Here is an 11,317-nt window from a genome sequence, read left to right on the forward strand (position 1 = left end):
AATTAAATGAGGTTTTATACTGAGTACAATATTGTATAACTGTAATAATTCAGTTATATTCCAAAGAGAGGCAATTTTTAGCACTTTTTTCCAGAAATAACTTAAAGCGGGTTACATAGAATTATATACACAATGAAGTTTTAAGGTGAGAAATACAGGAATAAGAAATCAAAACCAAAGGATTTGTCAAAAGGGCTCAACTTTGAACTTTTGTGGAATAATAAAGGTTTCCATTAGCTCTGTTCATTTTTTTTTCTTTTGAAAATCCTATTGGGCTTTCTAACAGAGCATAGGATTGTGGGTTTATTTACAGAAGAGTGGGTTTTCCCCTGTTTATGGTTGCACTGGAAAGTCCACACTCAAATATGGATCCTGTGACTTCCTGACAGACCCACAAAATGGCAAGGGAGGTGCCTCATTGTGTTCTTGGCTTATACATCCTTAGCCCCTCCCCCACATGCAACTAAGGTCCACTGATTGGGTGGGAGGGGAAACTGACTCCCCCATCAACTCCTTGATGTGTATGGGAAGGAGGTGTGACTATAGCTTGCCGGCATAGTGGTCAGAGGACACTTCCAGTTAGCACTCCACCCCTTCCTCCGCTCTTACATTCTTTCCACCAGCCTCTTCCAAAAAAGTCCCTGAGCCTTAGAGGGTGTGGTAGGTATGGGATGATATTCCTCTCATTGTGACAAGGCACTGAACTTTTGGGTCTCTGCATTATCTGTTTTCCATAAGCTGTTGGCCCATTTCAGTGGGATCCCATCTACTATAATAACACAAAGAGCAAGAAACAAGAACATCTAAACAGTGGCATAAATGCAAATGCTTGGATGGTACTTTAGTAAGTGCATCACACTCATCTAACAAAACAATTGCAGTGTCTTCCCCACTGGGGCCTATATTCTCCCCTGGCATGTGGGTTGGCCTGGTCTACAGAAATAGATGTGTATTTCCACCCCCAGGAGGAGGCATTATATCCAATCAAAAATTTTCTGGTTGTACATACACTAGATGTACCACTATTGCACCAGCAAGAACATCTTGTATGGCATGTTGATAGTGCAGCATTCAGGGTCCATTGCTCAGCAGAATTATAGGGGACAATTCTCCCCCAGTCATCTGCATGTCACCTTTTGGCACAACGAAAGCCAGCCATCCAGTGGCAGAGAGTTTCCAGCTTAGTGAAAGCTTGATTTCTCCCTCTCCCATGCTCACATCATGTGGTGCCTTCAGCAACAGAGATTTACTGTCCACTTCCACTGTACAACCAACATTATTGGCAATTACCTTTATTGATTTAGGGACCTCTAGAGTCCCTCTGGCCAATGTTCATCAGGAGACAACACACATCTGGTATTGGGATTTTCATTTAACAACCATATGGCTTTTCCCTTTTTTATTCATTCCAGAATGCAGCCCATGAGATTTAGGGCCAGTTCTCCCCTTAGTAAACCCGCTCTAGAAAAGCCCTCTAGAAAAGCCTTATGAAAAAAAATTGATTTTCCCAGGGGGTGATCAAGAGGAATAGAAAGTAGAACCTAATAAAACATTAAAGAACTTTTAAACTGAAAAATAGTGCTCAAATATGACATATTGTGAAAAAATAGTGAAAAAAATATGAGAAGCTTAATGATACTATCAGACCATTAGCTTACCTTGTACTCTGTCCTTGCCAACAGTTTTTAATGCAACTTAAAATCCAACATCCAAATAACTATATAGTAAAATCATGCTAGCACATCAACAGTAAGAAATTAAATGATATAACAGCTTACAGATATGAGGTCCTTAGTGTTCTAGAGTAGAACTATATCTACTGACGGTTTCTAGGACTACCTTCTTACTTCAAAAAAGTATTAACATCTGGGTGGGATGGTGCAATCCTTTATTCACAGCACTCAGGAGGCAGAGACAGGTTGCTATCTGAGAGATCAAGGCCAACTTGATCTACATAGTGAATTCCAAGCCAGTTGGGGCTATAGGAAGACCCTGTCTCAAACAACAAATAACCAACAAAACAAAAAACACAAAGGTATTAACAGTCAAGTTATGTTAACTGCCACAGAATCACCTGATAATATTCCATGCAGGACAGACCATGACAAAAATAAACTTGCACAAGCAGGAGAGAGGAAATACCTACACCTCAAAAAAACTATAACAAAACAAAAATATTTTCAAGTAAGATTGATTAGATTATTTATGTATTATGTTTTCCCTATATGCTTTGGCATTTAAAATGTAATTAAGCTACATCTACTGACTCAAGTTTGTGAAAGCTTGTAATTCCAGCTACTTGGGAGGCTGAGGTAAGATGGCAATAATTTTAAGATCTGCCTCGGCAATTTAATAAGGTTTTATCTCAAAATAAACAGTAAAACAAGGGCTGGGGGGGGCAGAGCTCCATAGTAGAACATTTGCCAAGCATGTGCCAGACCCTAAATTCAATCCCAAATACCAACAGCAAAACAAAATCTAATGAACCTAAAAATCATAAAATGTTTCATAAATCATATGATCATTTAAATGCATAGTCTTGCCCACTCACACATGCCCAGCCACCAAACTCACACACAAGCAAATGTCTTCTTCTAGTCTTGACATTATGTCAGTGTTTACAGGAGGGATTTCAGAGCTGCTGTGCACTGGGGACTGCAGTACGGCTAACCGTTTTCATTTTCCTGTTGCTCTTGCTTCCCTTCTTTCAGTGCCACTGGCTCTTACGGTTGTGTTGTTTCCATTTCTTCTTTGCATGTTTAAGGTCAGATAATTTGTTGTTCTTGGATCTCCACATCAAGTATAATAAAAATTGTATCATAAAAGTCACATCAGATGTAGACCTGGTGTAGATTACATGATCCTATACTTTGAATAATAATGGCTTAAATGGATGAGAGTTTTGAGGCTTTTGAGATCTCTGGTATAAATAGTTGTGTTCGTACAAGGCACTATGGAATATGATTTTCAAAGGTAGCAAAAAATAACCTTTTCTTTATAGCAGTGAACTATTTGCAATATGGTATCTTGGATTAGATATGAAGTAATTAAAGGAATTACTTCATATCATTAGCTATGAAGTAATTAAAGGAATCAATTTACTCTTTTAATAGGGATGTCCTCCCAATTACAAGTAAGCAAGTACGATAGAATCATATTTTATTAACCTAAACCTTGTTAGCGTCTGTGCTTTCCTCTTGAAACTCAGACTGTCGTGTGAACAAAGTCATCTAATATATAAGAAGAGTGTGATTTAATTTTTCTGATTTCTGCCATTGGTAGCTAACATTCAGACTCATGTATGAGGCAATCAAACAGAAGCTGGGCTACAGCCTACCTGAAAGCAGTCTTCAAATATATGTGCACACCAAATAGACAAAATAGCTGAGCCCCCAAGTTTTCCTACAGACTTGTGCTTTATAATAGATGCTTCTTTTAAAGCAACGATGCTTTAGGAATACTAGTTAACTGGTAGAAGGGTTTAAAGATAATTGCAAACCCATAATAAGGCTGGCGGTGTAAGCTCAAGAGGTAAAGTGCTTGCCTAGCATGCAGAAGGTCCTGGGTTTGGTCCTCAGATATAGCAGCACATGCTTGTAATCTCATTACTCTCAAGAAATGGGAGCCAAGACTGTCAGTTACTGAAGGCTCAAGGCCAGGCTGGGATACATAAGACCTTATCTCAAAGAGAAAAGAATGAAATGAAGGAGAGTGAAAGCAAGAGTGAGAGCGAGAGCGAGAGCGAGAGCGAGAGAGAGAGAGAGAGAGAGAGAGAGAGAGAGAGAAGAAACAAAGAAAGGACCGAAGAAAGGAAAAGTAAGAAGAATACATAAAAGATAAAAGAACCATGGAGGTGGAAAACCAGAGAACTGGTAATAAAAGTAAACTGAACCATCAATTGGGTATCGAAAATAGAACCAATATATTAATATTATATAGATAATGGTAATAAATAAAGTTGGGCTCACTGATGACTTGAATGATGGTCAGGAAATGTGTTTCAGGATTACACAGTTTCTATGTTCAAGTTTTTCCTCTTAGGCAAAAATATTTCAATGTCTATAATGAAATGGTGATTTGTTATACATTGTTGAATAATGACTGACTGCATCATGCTTTAAAATGTTAAAGTTATCCTTGGGATGATTTTTCTATCTCTCATACTTTCCCCTTACCTGCTGTTCCCATTGATTTTCAAGTAACAGGAAAATAAATGGTGGTACAAATTACCATAGGCTCTGCTCTCTATAGGTTCTCAAGTCTTAAATTTGCTGTGGAGAGTACTATTTGATGATACACAGATAAACTGAATCACATTAGTTTATAGGTTGTGAAGGAAAAACTTGCCTTGGAAACAACATTGCTATATCATCAGTTATAAAGGGATGGAGAGATGGCTCAGCAGTTAAGAGCACTGTCTGCGAAAAACCCATCATAGAACTGGGTAAAAGAGCAGCAGGCCCCAATTCTAGCTGAGTAACTACTGGCAACTGAGGAACTATTATTGCTGGGTGAGGGAAAATAAATCTTTTTTAAGGGAGTTACTCTAGATAGGCTGATTAGACTCTAGTGGATGAACTTGCACCAAGGGACAACTGGGTACAAATGCTTGACCAGATAGGGCTTAACATATATGACAGAATGCATGAAATCTGGCAGGGGGTCACTAAGGGGTGTGTAGATGGGGGAGAGGATCTAACTATGAAATTCATGAAACTCAATGAAAATATTTTAAAAAATAAATAAAATAAATTTAAAAATTTTAAATTAACATTGAAATCACTATATAATCCAGGAGTTCCACCAATTGGTATATGTACAAAAGAAATAAAATCATTGTATCATTAAAAAAATTAAGAACACTGTATGTTCTTGCATAAGACCCAGATTGCAGTTCCAGGGGATCCGACTCCCTCTTCTGACCTCCACAGGCATTGAGCAACACAGGTGTACTTAAATACATGCTGGCAATACACTCATATATATAAAATTAAAATAAAAAATATTTAATTAGCAATAAGCCAGGTGAACAAATGAACTAATTGCACCATTGAAATAGAAATATAGTAGGAGAGAAGGAAAAAGGGAAAGACATGTTCTGTGGAAATTCAAATAAACTACACACAAGAGAAAAAATGGAACAGGATTGTCAAGAGATGTTTTCTATTCAGTATTGTAAATGTTTAAATGACATTCTGTGAACAGTCATAGTGAAACTACCTCTAGTAAGTGAAAGGTCATACAAACAGAAAGGAGAGCCTTCTGAAAAGTATCAAAAACACAGCAAAATGCTAGATTTGCATCATAAAGCATTACACCTTGGTGAGCTTAGGGCAGAACAGAAGAAATATATTTACATGAAAAATTGAAAGCCTTTCAATATGCGCAAAGTGATGCGGAAAATTGTAATAATTATCTGGATAATTCAGGCCAAAAATGCTAATGGAGTTTACAACTTAATTTATCTCGGTCTGCTGTCAACATTTATTAAATTAACTGGACAATTATTCAAGTCTCTATTTTTTCCAAGATTGAATAGACTCTAGTATTGATTCCTTGTTTGCTTCTGAAGCAAAAGAGCTTTAGTGCACTATTGATGTTTCCATACTGGTTACAAATAATATACATTTTTAATCTCATTATGAATTTAATTATAGATTAAGAAATTGATACATTGTACTTAAATGCATACACCACTTTTAAAATAAGTTTGTTCAATATCAATTTCAATTAAGACTCATATTAAATTATTCTTCTAGCCACAGGCATGCTGATCTGCACTTAAGCGACTGCAAAAACACAAGCTATTTAATATAAAATTAATCCCACCTTGTAAAATTGATCTTATTGCCTTTCTGTGAATACATCTTGTATACACCCCAAAAGTATTTTAAAATAGGGTTCTTTTTGTTGAAAGTGACACTGAACTCTAGTGCTTAATCAGTTATAGAAGTTTCAATTCTGTGACTAATTTTATTTTCCTATATAACCATACTGAAAATTTTTTCCATTGTTTTTGTTTGTTTGTTTGTGTATTTGTTTTTTGACAGGATTTCCCTAGCCCAAGCCAACTTGAAAGTCACTACCTAAACCAGGCTGAATGCAGTTTCACAGAGGACTAGGCACTTGCCACCATTCCCTGCATAAAAATTTCCTTTGAAAATGCTTATTTAGAGGTAAATGGAATATCATACAAAGTTTATCCAGATATTTGTAAAAAAAATAGATATTTCTAACAGTATTTGAAGTGAATCACATATTCACATATGCTGAGTAACTAACTGTTAACGCATTTTTGTTTTGCCTAGGATTGAATCCAGGGCCTTTGCTCTTAATAGGCAAGAACTACACTACTGACCTACGCCCTATACTATTATTCCATTTAACATATATTTTATGTTTAAATATATCTATACTGAAACTGGAAGACAGAGATAAATCTTAAATTAAAACTTGCAAAGACCCTTGGCTTGGAAAGTTCAGCCATTACTGCAAAGGATTTTTTTGAAGCTGGTTGAGAATTAAGACAGTGAATACTAAGGTTTATGGCTTGATTGTAGGCGTGAAAAGATAATCCCTAAAGAGTTCTCCTCTAAGTTATGGTCTACATGTGTTATAAAATACATAACTTGGATTAATCTATCCAATGCTTATGGTGATAAATCAAGCCATAGAGCAAGATTTTGCAACCTTAACAATATTGACATATTAGGTCAGATAAATTTCTTATAAGAACTGTTCTGTGCATGGTAGGATTTTTGCAGAAACATAGCTGTTTTCTTCCCAGTAAATGCTAGAATCATCCTTTCCACCAAATGTGACAACCAAAATTGCATCTGAGTATGGACAAATGTCCCCTACCAGATAAAATCACCCTTATTGATAATCACTTCCATCAGAGTATGCCTCTCACTGATCCCAGTACCATTAACCCTGCACAACTCTAACCCTTTCCCAATCAAGTACTAATAGTTCCAATCAAGCAAGAGCCTATTGTTTTCAGAGGCTGAAAATTTCAATTTTGGCAAAACTTCAGGATGAAAATGGATCTAATGACTTAAAGAGAAAATATAGCTAGAAATTTTTCTACAGTAAAGAATATAACTTGAAAACCCTATAGGCAAAGCATCACCAATGAGCCCTTTAATTGCCTTAAACCATCAAGAGACCTCTCAGAGAAAACAATGGAGTCCAACCTCAATATTTGGACTTATAGTTATTCTGTGAGAAAGGATTCCTCCCTCTGGGAGATCCTTGGGCTAAAGGAGAATGTGACATGCATTAGAACCCTGCTAGTAGAATGCCTTCCTGCACACCTTGAATTTTCCCATCAACACCAAAAGCCAGAACTCTAAAATCCTTGAAAAGAAATTGCCAGAGACCTGGGCTAAAGCAGAGCACAGTCATTAGTAATGCCTGGTTTCCTTGAACTTCTATTATTTCATGCTTAGGGCTGTTGTTTTTTCCAATAGCAAAAGTTTGTAAAAACCCTAACTGTTTAAGTGTTTCAGTTGTAACTAGCCTGAGACTACCATCTATTTCCCGGCAACTAATCCAACATTTCTATTATAAAACAACCTGGCAGTGTATCAGATTAAACAACAACTTCACTTTTACTATTAGAAGGTTGACTGAAAATGCTTGTCGATAATAAACAACATTGATAAAGGTATTATTTTTGGTTTGCTTCTGATTAATTTGGTAAGTGGGAATTGTTTTACTTTTGACATTTGAAACAGATCTTACCCATCTAGGCTGCCCTGTGCACTGTAGAGGATCTATCAACTTCCTTCTTTTATGCCCACTGAATGCCAAGAACACTGTCATCAACTTCCATCCTAATTTTCCCCATGATTAGCATTTTACATATTGTAGTATGTTAGATGTAAATGATAAAATTATATTTGCAATCATCATTAAGTAAAGTTTATAGTTTATATGAGGTTTCAATTATTGTATCATATATCTTGTCTTTTGATAAACATGTCATATACTCATGTTATAACAGTGCATAAATAATTTCCCTTCTTTAAAAATCACTAGTTCTTTTATTCTTTATCTTCCTTCCCTTGAATTGTCAAAAATCAATCATCATCTTTCACTGACTTCATATTTTTACCTTTTCTGAATGACATATTTTGAATCTCACAGGTTCTAGGCTTTTCCATTTGGTTTCTTCCATTTGTCAATATACACTTGAACTCCCCCCATTTTATGGCATGATGAAATTTAATTTCTCCAGGTTCAATATTCCTTTGTATAGAAGCATTACAGCTTATCTATACATTTATCTGGTGAAGGTCACATTGGTGACTTCCAAGGTTTAGAAATTATGAATTAAGCTGCCAATCCATTTGTGGTTTGTTTTTTTTTTTTTGTATGTGTGTGTATGTGTGTGTGTGTGTGTGTGTGTGTGTGTGTGTGTGTGTGTATTGTGTCTCAAGTGGCCTGATTCCTCCAAGGGGCGGGACCTGCTACAAAGAATTAACTGAGGAGAGTTAGCCGCATAGGGAGGGTCTTTGGACCCCATCTTGGAAGAGAAGCGGCTCAGTGCAGTGAAAATAAGAATGGCCCCAGTGTCTCACCTTCATGGAGGGAGAGGAGTCTTTTATCAACCTGGGGCAAGACCTCGACCCCACAAGGCATGGGCAAAAGCTAATGGTGACTGTGGACAGGGCATGGAAGCAATCTGGAATGGCGGCCACTGAGCCACAGTGGAGTGGGGTGCTGGGTGTGGGGTGCTAGGTGTTTGCCTTTGTAAGTTGTTCTATTTCCTCCTGCCAAGGATATAACCTGTGAACTAATAGTTATGTGGTTTGTCTAATAGCACCACGGGCAAGGGACCCTGGAAAACTTGGGTGAAACATATATTAAATTGTATTAGTACTAAGAATTGTATGTAATTACTTAATTTCATACTGAGAATACATGTAATATTGTGCAACACATTCAAATTGTTTTCCAGAGTAGCTTTACCAGCTTGCATTTCTAACAACAATGAAAGAGAACACTGTTACAAATCCTCACCAGCATTTAATTGCAGTGTTACAGACTTTAGTCATTTTCATAGGCATGTGGTCATAATGTACTATCACACTAATCTGAAATTCTGTAATGATATGCATTTTTTCTAATGCTTATTTCCCATCTGTACATATTCTTTAATGTTGTCTTAGTTATTGTTCAAATGAGTATGTCCCCCACAGGATCCAAGTATTTGGACATTTTGTTCCCAGCTGGTGGCACTATTTTGGGAGATTTTAGGAGGTGTGGATTTGCTGGAGGAAGTGCATCATTGAGGGTAGGCTTTGAGAGTTCTTAAGTCTTGCCCAATTTCCAGTCTTTCTCTGCTCCTGTGTCTGCTTGAAGATGTGAGTGCTTTCTGCTCTGGCTACAACTTGCCACCTTTCCAGCCCATCATGATGTACTCTAAGCCCTCTGGAACCAGGAAGTGTAAGCTCAAATAAAATCCCCCTTGGTCACAATGTTTTATCACAGCAACAGAAAGGCAACCAATGCAGTTGTTTTTGGTTGTTATTGCTGTGATATAATAACCTGACAAAAGAAATTAAAGGAAGAAAGGGTTGATTTTGGCTCCTAGTTAAAAGTAGAGTCCATCATAATGGGGCCGTGAAAGTAGCAGGGACTTCAAGAAACTGGTCACATTGCATGACCATTTAAGAAGCAGAGAGTAGTGAATGCTTGTGTGGACCTAGCATTTTCCCTGTCATACAGCCCAGAACCCAAGTGCAGGGATTGGTACTGTCCACTTTTAGTATAGATTTTCTGACATTATTTAACCTAACCAACCTAATCCTTCAAAAGGATGCCCAGAGGCTAAATCATCCCTCAAGGTATGCCTAGAGGTTTGTCTCTTAAATGAATTGAGATCCTGTCAGATTAATACCAGGAATTACAGCAGAGATGTCTTTTGAAGTTGTTATCTAGCACTTTCTTTTATTGTTTTAATAGTTCATTTTACAGCTTTATACCAGTCCTTTATCAGATGTGTTTTGCAAAAGTATTCTCCTACTCCATAGCTTTTCATCTCCTTCTATTAACGTTGTTTATTACAGAATAGAAATTTACAATTTTAATGATGTTTGACTTATCAATTACATTCATTTGCAGACTCTCCTCTTTTCTATTGTATCTAAGAAGTCATTACCAAGCCCAAATCATCTTTTATTAGTCCTGTGTCATCGTTTAGGGTTTTAATAATTTTGTACTTCACATTTAGTTCTTGATATATATTGAGTTATTTTTTTGTGAAATGTTTACCTTCCATATCCATACTCATATTTTTTCACACATGGACATTCAGTTATTCCATCATCATTTGTTGAAAAGAGTATCCTTTGCCATTGAATTGCTTCTCCTTTTTATTAAAGATTCTTTGACAACCCTTGTGTGGATCTTTTCCAAGTCTCTTGAATCTATTGATCTACTTGTTGATTTTTTGCCAGCGTCACACTTTCTTGATTATGGTAGCTTTATACGAAGCCTTGGAATCAGGTAGTGTCCATCTTATGACTATTCTTCAATATTTTACAGACTATTATGAATCTTTTGCCTTTCTATATGAATTTTAGAATTGGTTTGTCAATATCCATGAAGTAGATGTTTGAGGTTTTGATGGAGATTGCTTTGAAACTGTAAATCAAAGTGGACAGAACTGACATTCTTTCTGTCCAGTTATAGACTATATCTCCACATATATCATTTTTTTATTTTGTTAGGCAGAGTTATGCATTTTTTCTCACATAGAGTTCATACATACTTTATTAAAGTGTTAATTGTATAATTTTCAAATATTTGTAGGTTGTTCTATATCTTCCTGTTTGCTGCTTTAACTATCCATGGAACATTTTTAATGACTTTATAACTTTTAAATTTAGAAGATTATTTTAAATTACAGTATTATTCACCCATACTCAGGAAACTACACAGTGATCTCAGTTATCTAAATATAACATTCACAAAGAGACAAGTTCCTGTTTTTTCAGTATTCTTTTGGGGAAATTCATGTCTTCTTGAATGAGTAGGCCTAATCATTTGCCATATTTGTAAGTTATAAGATATCATTTCATTTAAGATTTTATTATATATTATTTGATAATTTCATATACGAATACAGTATATATAGGTAATACCCACAGCTCCTTCTGAACTCCTCACATTTTCCTCCAAACTTCATTGGACATTATTTCCTGAAATTTGGTTTACATGTGAACTGTCAAATTTCTTCTTTTCATTTTGGTTTTGTGGTGGCATGTGCTCAATTTCTATTGTGCTTGTTATGCAGGTACCTAAGGCT

The sequence above is a fragment of the Nannospalax galili genome, unplaced genomic scaffold, assembly GCF_000622305.1.
Source record: "Nannospalax galili isolate Female #2095 unplaced genomic scaffold, S.galili_v1.0 scaffold189, whole genome shotgun sequence".
Taxonomy (NCBI): Eukaryota; Metazoa; Chordata; class Mammalia; order Rodentia; family Spalacidae; genus Nannospalax; species Nannospalax galili.